At 45.0% G+C, this 11,023-nt stretch overlaps 1 long non-coding RNA gene across 1 annotated transcript; it reads left to right on the plus strand.

Moving 5' to 3' along the window:
* The first annotated feature begins 214 nt into the window (after positions 1-214).
* On the plus strand, positions 215-998 carry LOC141049464 (uncharacterized). Its single transcript, XR_012220360.1, has 3 exons — positions 215-693; positions 765-839; positions 975-998. It is a non-coding gene; the product is annotated as an uncharacterized lncRNA (long non-coding RNA).
* Positions 999-11,023: the final 10,025 nt, after the last annotated feature.

Genomic DNA, 11,023 nt, shown 5'->3' on the forward strand with positions numbered 1-11,023 from the left:
GGCGAAATGCAATGCCGGATCCGGTTTCCCCCCCATTGACTTGCATTAGAGCCGGATGGCCATGCGTTTCATCCGATTTTCGCCGGAGTCGGCAATGTGACGCGATCCGGCGTCTGGAAAAAACGGCTACTGTAACGTTTTTTGTCTCCGGCGAAAAAGCCGGACACACCGGATCCGGCGTGTCCGGCTTTTTCATACAATGAAAGCCTATGAGCGCCGCAATGCGCCGGATCCGGCGACAGCCGGATCCGGCGGCCGGATCCGGTTTCTTTGGTCTGAGCATGCTCAGTAGCTCTGCCCACAGGACATATATAAAAGCAAGACAATGGGACCCTCAGCCACACCCAACATGCCACCCAAGCCAAGAACCAGGAGCAGGAGAAGGCAGCAGACATCTGCAGCAGCACCATCAGCACCACCCCAAATGGAGCAGCATGCTGAACAACGGGAGGGGAGTCCAGCAGCAGATGAGAGACGGTAATTATCAAATCCCCCATTCCTCCAAACTAGGGCTATGGAATATCAAGATATTCATTGGCCCTTTGTTTCTCTTTATTCAACAGCCGCCCAATAGATGCAGCAGCAGCAGCAGCAATGGCAGCAGCAGAAACACCACCCACAGCCATGGAGTCTGGCCATGAGGAAGACAGCACATCTTCTGGGAGCCCTCCCTCGCATCGTCAGCGTTTGACGGTAAGTTTTTATTTCCAAAATCCATCATCTCTGTAATATATGTGTATTCATTGCCTTTTATTTCAAAACAGGAATCACAAGATGAAGAGGAGCTCCCTGAAGAAGAAGGAAGGGGTGGACAGACACTTGGAGTGGGCTCACAATTGGTAAGTTTTTTGCATCAAACGCAGAAACACAACATCACACTACACACAACACATAGAAAACAATTTTCTGCAGACCACACACAGCAAACAAATGCCTACATCCAAAGACATAACATTTTTTGTTTTCTTCTCTAGTCTTCCCAATCTGGTGCTCGGCCAAGAGGTCCTCGCAGTTCCTCCCAGGGTCGTCGGCGACAGCAACGCGGTGGTCACCAGCGTGTAAGTATAAATATTTTTGCTTTGTTTTTTTTGCACTTTTTATTTCATTTCTTTTGTGGAGGCTAATTATGTTATTTTTGTCTTTTTCTTTAACAGCCTTCACAGCGTGCTCCCGACTCTGACGGTGAGGATGGAGGGATTGATGTGGACCGCCTCATCGATCTCGTCAGAGAAAGGGAGCCGCTCTGGAATATGGCTGACCGCCGCCACGCTGACCTGATCGTTACCCGACGACTCTGGGAGGAAATCTGTTCGCTCCTTGTGGACCGCTGGGAGGACCTCGAAGCTCGGGCCCAGATTAAAGAGCGTAAGTATATACAGTACCGGTTGCTTGATTTAAACCAGTGTTTCCCGAACTCCAGTCCTCGTGGTCCCCATGGTTCATGTGTTCAGGATTTCTATTTACTTTGGAAATCCTGAAAACATGACCTCTGGGGACCATGAGGACTGGAGTTTGGGAAACACTGATGTTGTATACTAACCACTTTGTCCTTTCTCGTTTCAGGGGAGAGAATTGTGAAGCGGTGGCGGTCTGTGAGGGATCGTTTCAAGAAGGAGTTCAATAAAGAGATGCGGGCCCCGAGTGGATCTGGAGGACGCAGGAGCAAGTACAAGTACGCACGAGCCCTGTCGTTCCTCCGGGAGACAATGCTCACCAGAAGGTAAATATTACACACCACATGTGACAAAAAAATGTTTACATGTAACTTTTTTTTTTCAGCCAGGGCCATGCCATGTCACTATTTTAATTGGGTTTTTTTCTCTTTATTCCACAGCACGGTGAGCAGCACTCGGGAGCCTGCACGATTGGACCCTTCTGAGGCGATCCCTGAGGAGACCGGCACCGAGGGACACTTCGACCGCCCTGGTACATCTGCACCTTCCCAGCCTTCCCACACATTCGACCCATCTGTCCCATCCACCAGCACAGGAGCATCGTGGCCGCCTACATTACATGAAGCTGCTGGTGAGGAGATCGCTTTCCCTTTACCCCACCCTTCTGCCCCTGCCACCTCTAGTACACCTGCGGGTACTGGGCGGCAGCGGCAGAGGGGTCAGGAAAAGAGTTATGCGCCAGAGTTCTTGCATCTGAATGCATCTTTCCAGAACTGTCTAAAAGTCTTGTCAGAGCAAATCTCCGCAGGCTTTCAGCAGATCAACTCCAGCATTCTGGAGGTGAAGACACTTCTGCAAACCATGCATTCAGAAGCAAGATCTTCGCCAAACCACACCTTTTTCAGGTCTGTTGTGGAGCGCATGGCAACACTATCTCCTACCCAGCAGATGCATGTAATGCATTCGTGCCACGGTGCTCTACAGCAGGTTACCTCCCAACCTCCACCTCCCACCACTGTAGTTCCTCCACCTGCACCCCCTCCAGCCACTTTCCATCCTCCCCCTCCTATTACATCTGCACCCCCTCCAGCCACTTTCCATCCTCCCCCTCCTATTACATACCAGCAACCTCACCAGTACCAGCAACCTTCCCAGTACCAGCAACCTCCCCAGTACCAGACATCTCCCCACTTCCAGCAACCTGCCCCGTACCAAACTCCTTCCCCGTACCAAACTCCTTCCCCGTACCAAACTCCTTCCCCATACAACTTTCCATCAACATCATCTGCTCCTACAGTCCCTGCCCAACCCTCCACTCCACCGCCCACCACCTCTTCTGCCTCCCACATGTCCACCCATTCTGTAGCTTTTTCCACACCATCACCTCTAACTGTTCCTTCCCCACCACGATCCCAGTCCTCTCTCCACACTCCCATTGTCGAAGTGTCCCGCAGCCCCTCCAGCAGTATTTCCACCCCACACTACACCGAGTTATAATGTTTTTTTGTAATAAAAATGCCCATTTGGTTGGTTTCAAACCTTTATTAAAAAAGTTTTTTTAACTTTAAAAACAGTTTACACAAAAAAAATATTTTAAATAAAAGTTAAATTATTGTTTACACTGGTTGTCTGTCATTTCTTTCTGCGGCGAAATATGTTTAAAAAAAAGGTTAAATACAGGGTATTTAAAAGGTAAAAAGGTATTCAAAACCAGGTATATAACTGTGGGTAAATTTTAGCTTTTTGCCACAGTTGTGTTCCTGGTTGTGTTTGAAGCAAAGTATTTCACCTAAAAAGTTGTGTTTATTGTTGGTGATTTCCTAACAATGTACACAACTTTTGTTAAAAGGTGAAATACTTTGCATAAAACACAACCAGGTACACACCTGTGGCCTAAAGCTAAAAATAGAGACCATGACAAGATAGCCAACTTTGGTTGGCAAAGGTATATACTGTTGGTACAGAAGGTACACAAGTTTGGTTAGGGCACAAATCTTTCACACTCTGTCATCCTGCCAGTGTACTCTGCCTTGAGGTGACATAAAGTATAGTGCAAAATTGTCCCTCATTACTGAAACCGTCACAGAACTTCTAGTGGTAATGTCATGGTAATCTTGCAAGGTGGTTTCTTCAGAGGTGTCCTCAATGGAAATGGGTTCCTTGCATATAACAAAATTGTGGAGTACCACGCACGCTCTGATCACCTCGTCCACAGTTTCTGTCTTGAGGTTGATCGCAGTCAATAGGACCCGCCATTTGGCTGTCAGAATACCAAAGGTACATTCAACCATTCTTCTTGCTCTTGTGAGGCGGTAATTAAAAATGCATTTTGGTCTTGTCAATCCTCTGCTAGAGTACGGTTTCAAAAGGTGTTCTGACAGCTGGAAGGCTTCATCCCCTACACAGACAAATGGCATAGGTGGACCAGATGTTTGCGGCAGCGGTCTAGGTGGTGGGAACTGGAAGGTGTTTCCATACAGTTTACGCCCCATGGCAGACAGTTTGAAAACTTGAGAGTCATTGGAGCGGCCATAGGCCCCAATATCAACCGCAATAAATTTGTATTCCGCGTCAGCGATGGCCATGAGGACAATTGAAAAATATTTCTTGTAATTGAAATATTCCGATCCCGATCCAGCTGGCTTTACAATGCGGATATGTTTCCCGTCCACAGCGCCCAAGCAGTTGGGAAACTGACATATCTGTTGAAACTTGTCAGCAATTTCAATCCACCTCTCTGTTGTGGGCTCTGGTAAAAACTCTTCAGCTAAGGAGTCCCACAGTGCACGGCATGTGTGCTTCACAATTCCAGATATGGTGGAAATCCCGAGTCTGTACTGGAAATGCAGTGACGAAAGGGATTCTCCAGTTGCAAGAAATCTGTGGGGAATTAAAAAACAATAAATTAGTTTTAAATCACAGCATTACATACCAAAACTGAGCTATAACACTTGGAGATACAAACTACCACCAACAAGATTGCAGTGAAAGTGTGCTCTGATGCTATCACATCCAATAAATGTGGCTTACCTTAAAGTCACCATCAGACGCTCTGCGGGTGAAACAGAGAAGCGGCAATAGGTGTCCGCTTTTCTTATGAGGTGTGCAATGCGCTCCACCAAGTAATCAAAATTCTCCATTTTCATCCTAACATATCCAAAAAATGTATCCGGGTTTCGTCGAAGGTCCATGCAGAGTGTAGAATAGACCCCACGCGTCATTCTCTTGGCTGTGATGGGGTGGATCCACAAACGTCGTCTACGATGCCTGATGCGCTGCTGTCTCGCTCTCTCCTTCTCCAGAACAATCACCCTCAAACGATTCGCCTCCGCTATAAAATCCGCCAAATTCTTCAAAATATTTCCAATGACAACATCCATCTTCACCAGTAACTTGCTCTTCTCTCCAACCTGCACTTTCTCCTCGACAACCTGTCAAAGAAGGGCTGTAGGAACACTCTATATATAGTTTTCCAGTAGCCAATCCCGTTCGGAAGGCCACAAGGGTCAATTTTAAAAACCGGATCCGGCGTAATCCGTCGAAAAACGGATAGAAAAACGGATGAACCGGATGAGACGGATCCGGTTTTGTCTGTCAAGAAAAAGACGGATCCGGCAGAAAACCGGATCCGTCACATCCGGTTTTACTAAACATTTGCCGGATCCGGCGTTCCGGCACGACGCCGGATCGCGCCTGACGCCGAAAACCTGATGTGTGAAAGTAGCCTTAGATGTTGTAGAGTTGTAAGTCCTACAAATTGGCATTTCCAAGTAGCACTTATTCTTTCCTACAAACAACATGGAACTGTCATTTGGTTGAGTGCAAGCGGTCATAAATTAGTGGTGTTTGGGAATGTAAATTTTTGTAAATTCTTACAATTTTTTTTTATCACTTTGGCTAAGTTTTATGTTAGGCATTAAAGATGGGCGGATCTGACAAAATTCACCAAATTGGGTGGAGTATACCTGAAATTACATGAAAATCTATAGTCTGGAGAAATAAGGATTTTGTAAATTTCAGGAAAAATTCAGTTCCGCTTGTAAAAATTTGCACATCTCTACACTACAACTTTCAGAAAATATTGTTGTTATGTACATTGGCATGTGCATTGGCTATCATTAGTCACACACGTCAAAAGATTGTTCAGTTGGCAGTTGCTATACATTTAACTTATTTGGATTCGATAAGGAAATCCATTCCACTTTGTAGTAAAACTCAGATGAAAAAAATTCTATGCAGCGGGTTTACTTTTTTACTGGTAGTCCATGACAGATGTACAGTGGATATAAAAAATTTACACACCCCTGTTAAGATGACAGATTTTTGTCTGCAAAAAAAAGATACCAAGAAGAATCAATGCAAACATTTTTTTCAGAATTTTTTCACCTTTAATGTCACCTATAATCTGTACAAATCCATTGAAAAACAAATTTAAACATTTTCATGTGGAAAAAGAAAAATAAAGACTTAAAATAATGTGGTTGAATAAATATGTACACCCTTAATAATTTGCTGATCTACTGTTTAAATTTTTGACGGCATTCAGTCTTTTATGGGTAAGAGGCTATCAGCATGGCACATCTAGAATTGGCAGACTTTGTCCACTTTTCCTTCTGGCAGCACTAAAAATATGTCGGATTGCAAGGGTATCTCCTATGTATACCCTTGTTCAGGTAAACCCTCAGATTTTCAATTGGGCTCAGGTCTGGGCTCTAGCTGGGCTATTCCAAAACCTTTACCTTCTTCTACAGAAGCCATTATTTTGTTGATTTGAAAATATGTAAGGCGGCCAGGGTCGTAGTCGTGGCAACGGTCTGTATGGTTCTCACATCCTCGCACCCCACAGATGAAATGTAAAGTCTCTCTTGCTGTGTGTACAGTGTGCGCAGCAAAACACTTACGGTCACTGCCAGGTTCTTTTCAGGTTCTGTCACTCCGGCTTCACAAAGTCTTTTCAAACAACAAAACTTAACTGGACAGCAGTACTTTCATCACATAGGCAGCAAAAGGCAAACAGAGAGTTATCTTCATATCTTTCCCTGCCGTCCTGACAGGCTATATCTTCTCTTCACCTCCCCTTTCCCGGCAAGCTCAAAAGTATCCCTGGACCATCCGTGTCCCATCTGTATCCTTTGACAATTCATGTCCCACCTGTATCCTTGGACAGTCCGTGTCCCACCTGCATCCTTTCCAGTCACCAGCTCTTTATCAGCCTCTCGTCCGGCTCCAATAGGAAGAGGTTCCAGGAACACTATCTCAGCTGCTCCCGCCCTGGTCTTAGACGCCGTATCCTGCCTGGGGATGATCCTGTCCAGCAGGTGACCGTCGGTACTGTTCACCGCCTGGGGACCTTACTGCAGCAACAGCTTTATCCCCACAGCCTGCAACACTCTGCTTCACTACTGTTCACATGACCTGCCCCTGGACAGGCTGCCCGGGCTTCTGCTCTAGTCAGGAAGTATTTTAACTATACTTCACTGCTCTTTTCTTTCCCTCCCATTCACTTAACCCCTGTGTTGCCTATCTTCTATTCTATTCTATGCTGTCCTCTATTACTATTGTGCCCCCTCTATTCTATCCCACTATTGTCCTATACTAAGTTCCTATTCTAGCCCTAATCCTATAGACATTACATTCACATTACAGTAAATGACATCACAATATAAGAACTAATAAACAGTGAGGTGCCGCAGGTGAGTGTGTGAACAGCGCCTAGAAAAGAGGAGGCACGTGAGGTTCCCCACCTCCTCCTTACAAGTATGCTTAGGGTAATTGGTGCTCTGAAAGGCAAAACTCAACTAACTCTATATACTTGTGTATAAGCCGAGATTTTCAGCACTTTTTTTGGCTTATACACAAGTCATTTTCCCAGAAAGATGGGAGGAGGGGGAGCGGCAGAGCAGCGGGTAACAGGAAGCAGGAACCGGCGGCTGTGACAGTAACTGTGCCCGCTGCCAAAGATAAATGAATTTTCACTGCACTGGTAGTAAACATTAATTTATCTTATAGTGCTCACAGTTACAGCCTCAGCCGCCAACTTCCAACACACATCCTACTTACCTTCCCTGTTAGCCCTCGCTGCATCTCGTTTATTCTGGCACCAGCAACTTTTCCTGCCAAACCACCATGTAGCCCCACTCATTAAGGTAATGAATATTCACTCCTCTTCACTCTCATAGGCATGGAGTGAATATTCAATACCTTAATGAGTGGGGCTATGTGATCGCTTGGCCGAAAGAGCTGCTGGCGCCGGAACGAGATGCAGCAAGGGCACGCTGGGAAGGTAAGTAGGATGTGTGCTGGAAAATGGTGGCATTTTCACAGGGCTCTGTAGACTTTTTATATTCCCTGTATGTAAGTGCACAAGTCTGTGGTATAAATCCAGAGAACAGTAACAATCTAAACCTAGCTTTAAATTCAACAATTTACCCATTCAGGAACTGATAAAATCTTCATAATTGGAAAATAAACCAACAAATGAACTACATAGATGACCAATGGGTGCAAGTCAATGGAGATATATCTCTCAGAAACATCTTACAAATCACAACCTTGCGGCAACCACACTTAACTGTATATACAGCAACTACAGTACTACAGTACTGGCATTAAAAATGCAAATATACTTGTATACCCCTTCTAACTCAACCCTAACCCCAACACACCCCTATCCCTAATCCCAACCCTAACCACAACCCTAATCCCAACCCTAACCATAAATCTACAAACCTAATCCTAACACACCCCTAGCCCTAATCCCAACCCTAACTGTAATCCCAACTATAACCACAACCCTAACCATAGCCCAACCCTAACCCTAGCCCAACCATAGCTTTTGCCCAACCTTAACTTTAGCCCAACCTTAACTTTATCCCAACCCTAATCCTAGCCTCATCCATATCTTTAGTCCAACCCTAACTGTAGCCCAACCATATCCATATATCCATAGCCCCAACCCTAGCCCTAGCACAACCCTAATCCTAACTGTAGCCCAACCCTAACTTTAGCCCAACCTTAACCTTAGTCAAACCCAGCCCAAATGGAAATAAATACTTTTTTTATTTTATTTTTACCTAACTAAGGGGGTGATAAAAGGGGTCTTATTTACTATTTATTTTATTTGAATTACTGTGATAGGGTCTATCACAGTGTTCAAAATGAACCAATAGGTATGCGCCCACTGTTTTCTTCCCAGAACAAGATGCCGGTAGCAGGGGGTCTTCGCGGGGAGGGGGAATGCAGGGACTCCGGAGGTATCGGGGGGAATGGGGGATCCTATTTCTCTGTTCTCTGATGTGTGATCACATCAGAGGAGAGAGAAATTAAATGGGAAATCAGACTTCTTTTTTGCGGTCGCCGTTATTCATTGAAAAATGGGGATCGCAACACGGGGTTCGTTAAAAAGCGACCCGAATCATGTTCTCTGGGGTCTAAGCTACCCCCAGTGGCCAAGACCCTGAAGAAATTCGGACTCTGGGGGGTGCTATACACTTATTTCTGAGGCATAAGTAGCCTTAATTGATGCTATTAAAAGGTGTATTGGTGGTCATTAAGAGGTTAATAGCCTGTTTCATCAGGCAAACTGCGATAAACTATTCAAACTGAATGATCTGTAATAGATAGCTCAATACACAAAGCCTGACATTGCTCTTGGAATGATGAGCCGTGTTTGCACAGGACAATGCACTATCAAGAACAATCATCTTTTGTGCTACGCAAAGGATAATTTCGTCTGATGAAACAGCATTTTGCTTCTTCGTCATGAGATCAGCATCCTGTTTACTCTGAATGTTTATCATGAAACGAGTGTTACTAGGAGAGGAGAAAGTCAGTGAAGACAGTGAAGAATAACACTTTCAACAGCAGGCTTCATCCACTACAGTATAAGTTTGTGCTCAAACTTAAACTCTGTTGTCCATCATCAAATCACTATAAAACAATCAAAAACAACTCTTCAAATTTTTCAACTCCCTCCTGAGCCCTAAAGTACAGGTCCCCATCACAAAGCTCTGATGATCTGTCCAGTTATTTTCAAGAAAAAAATCAACCATATCCATCTTTACATTTTTGCCCAATCCCCTCACAGTTTGGATGACCATCCCTACTGCACCTCAAGTTCATTTTCCACCTTTGAACCTATTCCATAACATCATCTTTAGTCCTTCTCACCAGCTGTCAGTGGCCCCGTAACTAAAATATTTAATCTCTCTCTTTCTTCTAGAATCTTTTCCTCCTCATTCAAGCATAATCCCTTTGCTAACTACAAACCTGTCTCTAATCGTCCCTTCATCTCTAAACTCCTTGAACTAAGCTTAGTCCACTCTCCTATAATCTGCTATCTCCCAGATAACGCTCTTCTTGGCCCTTTACAATCCAGTTTTCGCTCTTTACATTCAACTTAAAGTGCCCTTACTCAAGTCTCTAATGATCTATTGACAGCTAAGTCTACTGACTACTATTCTTTGCTGATTCTCTTGGATCGCTCTGCAGAATTTGACACTGTGGACCACCAACTCCTTCTTTCTATTTTCTGCTTTCTGGGCCTCAAAGAAAGTGCTCTTTTTTGGTTCTCCTCCTACCTGTCAGACCGCTCCTTCACTGTATCATTTGCTGGCTCCTCTTCCTCTCATGTTTTCTTTACTGTCAGAGATCTCCAAGGTTCAGTCCTAGTCCCCCTCCTCTTCTCTCTATATATGCTGCCCCTGTTAAACAAACTATTAGCAGATTTGGCTCCCAGTACCAACTACATGCTAATGACACCCAAATTATCCACAGCTTCTCCGGACATCACCCCCACAATACTGCAAATTATCAGGGATTGTCTGTCGGCTGTCTCTAGCGTCATGTGCTCCCTATATCTGAAACTACACTCACTGGCCACTTTATTAGGTACACCTGTCCAACTGTGTGTTAAGACTTAATTTCTAATCAGCCAATCACATGGCGGCAACTCAGTGCATTTAGGCATGTAGACATGGTCAAGACAATCTCCTGCAGTTCAAACCGAGCATCAGTATGGGGAAGAAAGGTGATTTGAGTGCCTTTGAACGTGGCATGATTGTTGGTGCCAGAAGGGCTGGTCTGAGAATTTCAGAAACTGCTGATCTACTGGGATTTTCACGCACAACCATCTCTAGGGTTTACAGAGAATGGTCCGAAAAAGAAAAAAAATCCAGTGAGCGGCAGTTCTGTGGCCGGAAATGCCATGTTGATGCCAGAGGTCAGAGGAGAATGGGCAGACTGGTTCGAGCTGATAGAAAGGCAACAGTGACTCAAATTGCCACCCGTTACAACCAAGGTAGGCAGAAGAGCATCTCTGAACGCACAGTGCGTCGAACTTTGAGGCAGATGGGCTACAGCAGCAGAAGACCACACTGGGTACCACTCCTCTCAGCTAAGAACAGGAAAGTGAGGCTACAATTTGCACAAGCTCATCGAAATTGGACAGTAGAAGATTGGAAAAACGTTGCCTGGTCTGATGAGTCTCGATTTCTGCTGCGACATTCGGATGGTAGGGTCAGAATTTGGCGTAAACAACATGAAAGCATGGATCCATCCTGCCTTGTATCAACGGTTCAGGCTGGTGGTGGTGGTGTCATGGTGTGGGGAATTTTTTCTGGGCACTCTTT

Source organism: Dendrobates tinctorius, unplaced genomic scaffold (assembly GCF_039654945.1).
Source record: "Dendrobates tinctorius isolate UK_male_01 unplaced genomic scaffold, ASM3965494v1 ptg000144l, whole genome shotgun sequence".
Classification (NCBI taxonomy): Eukaryota; Metazoa; Chordata; class Amphibia; order Anura; family Dendrobatidae; genus Dendrobates; species Dendrobates tinctorius.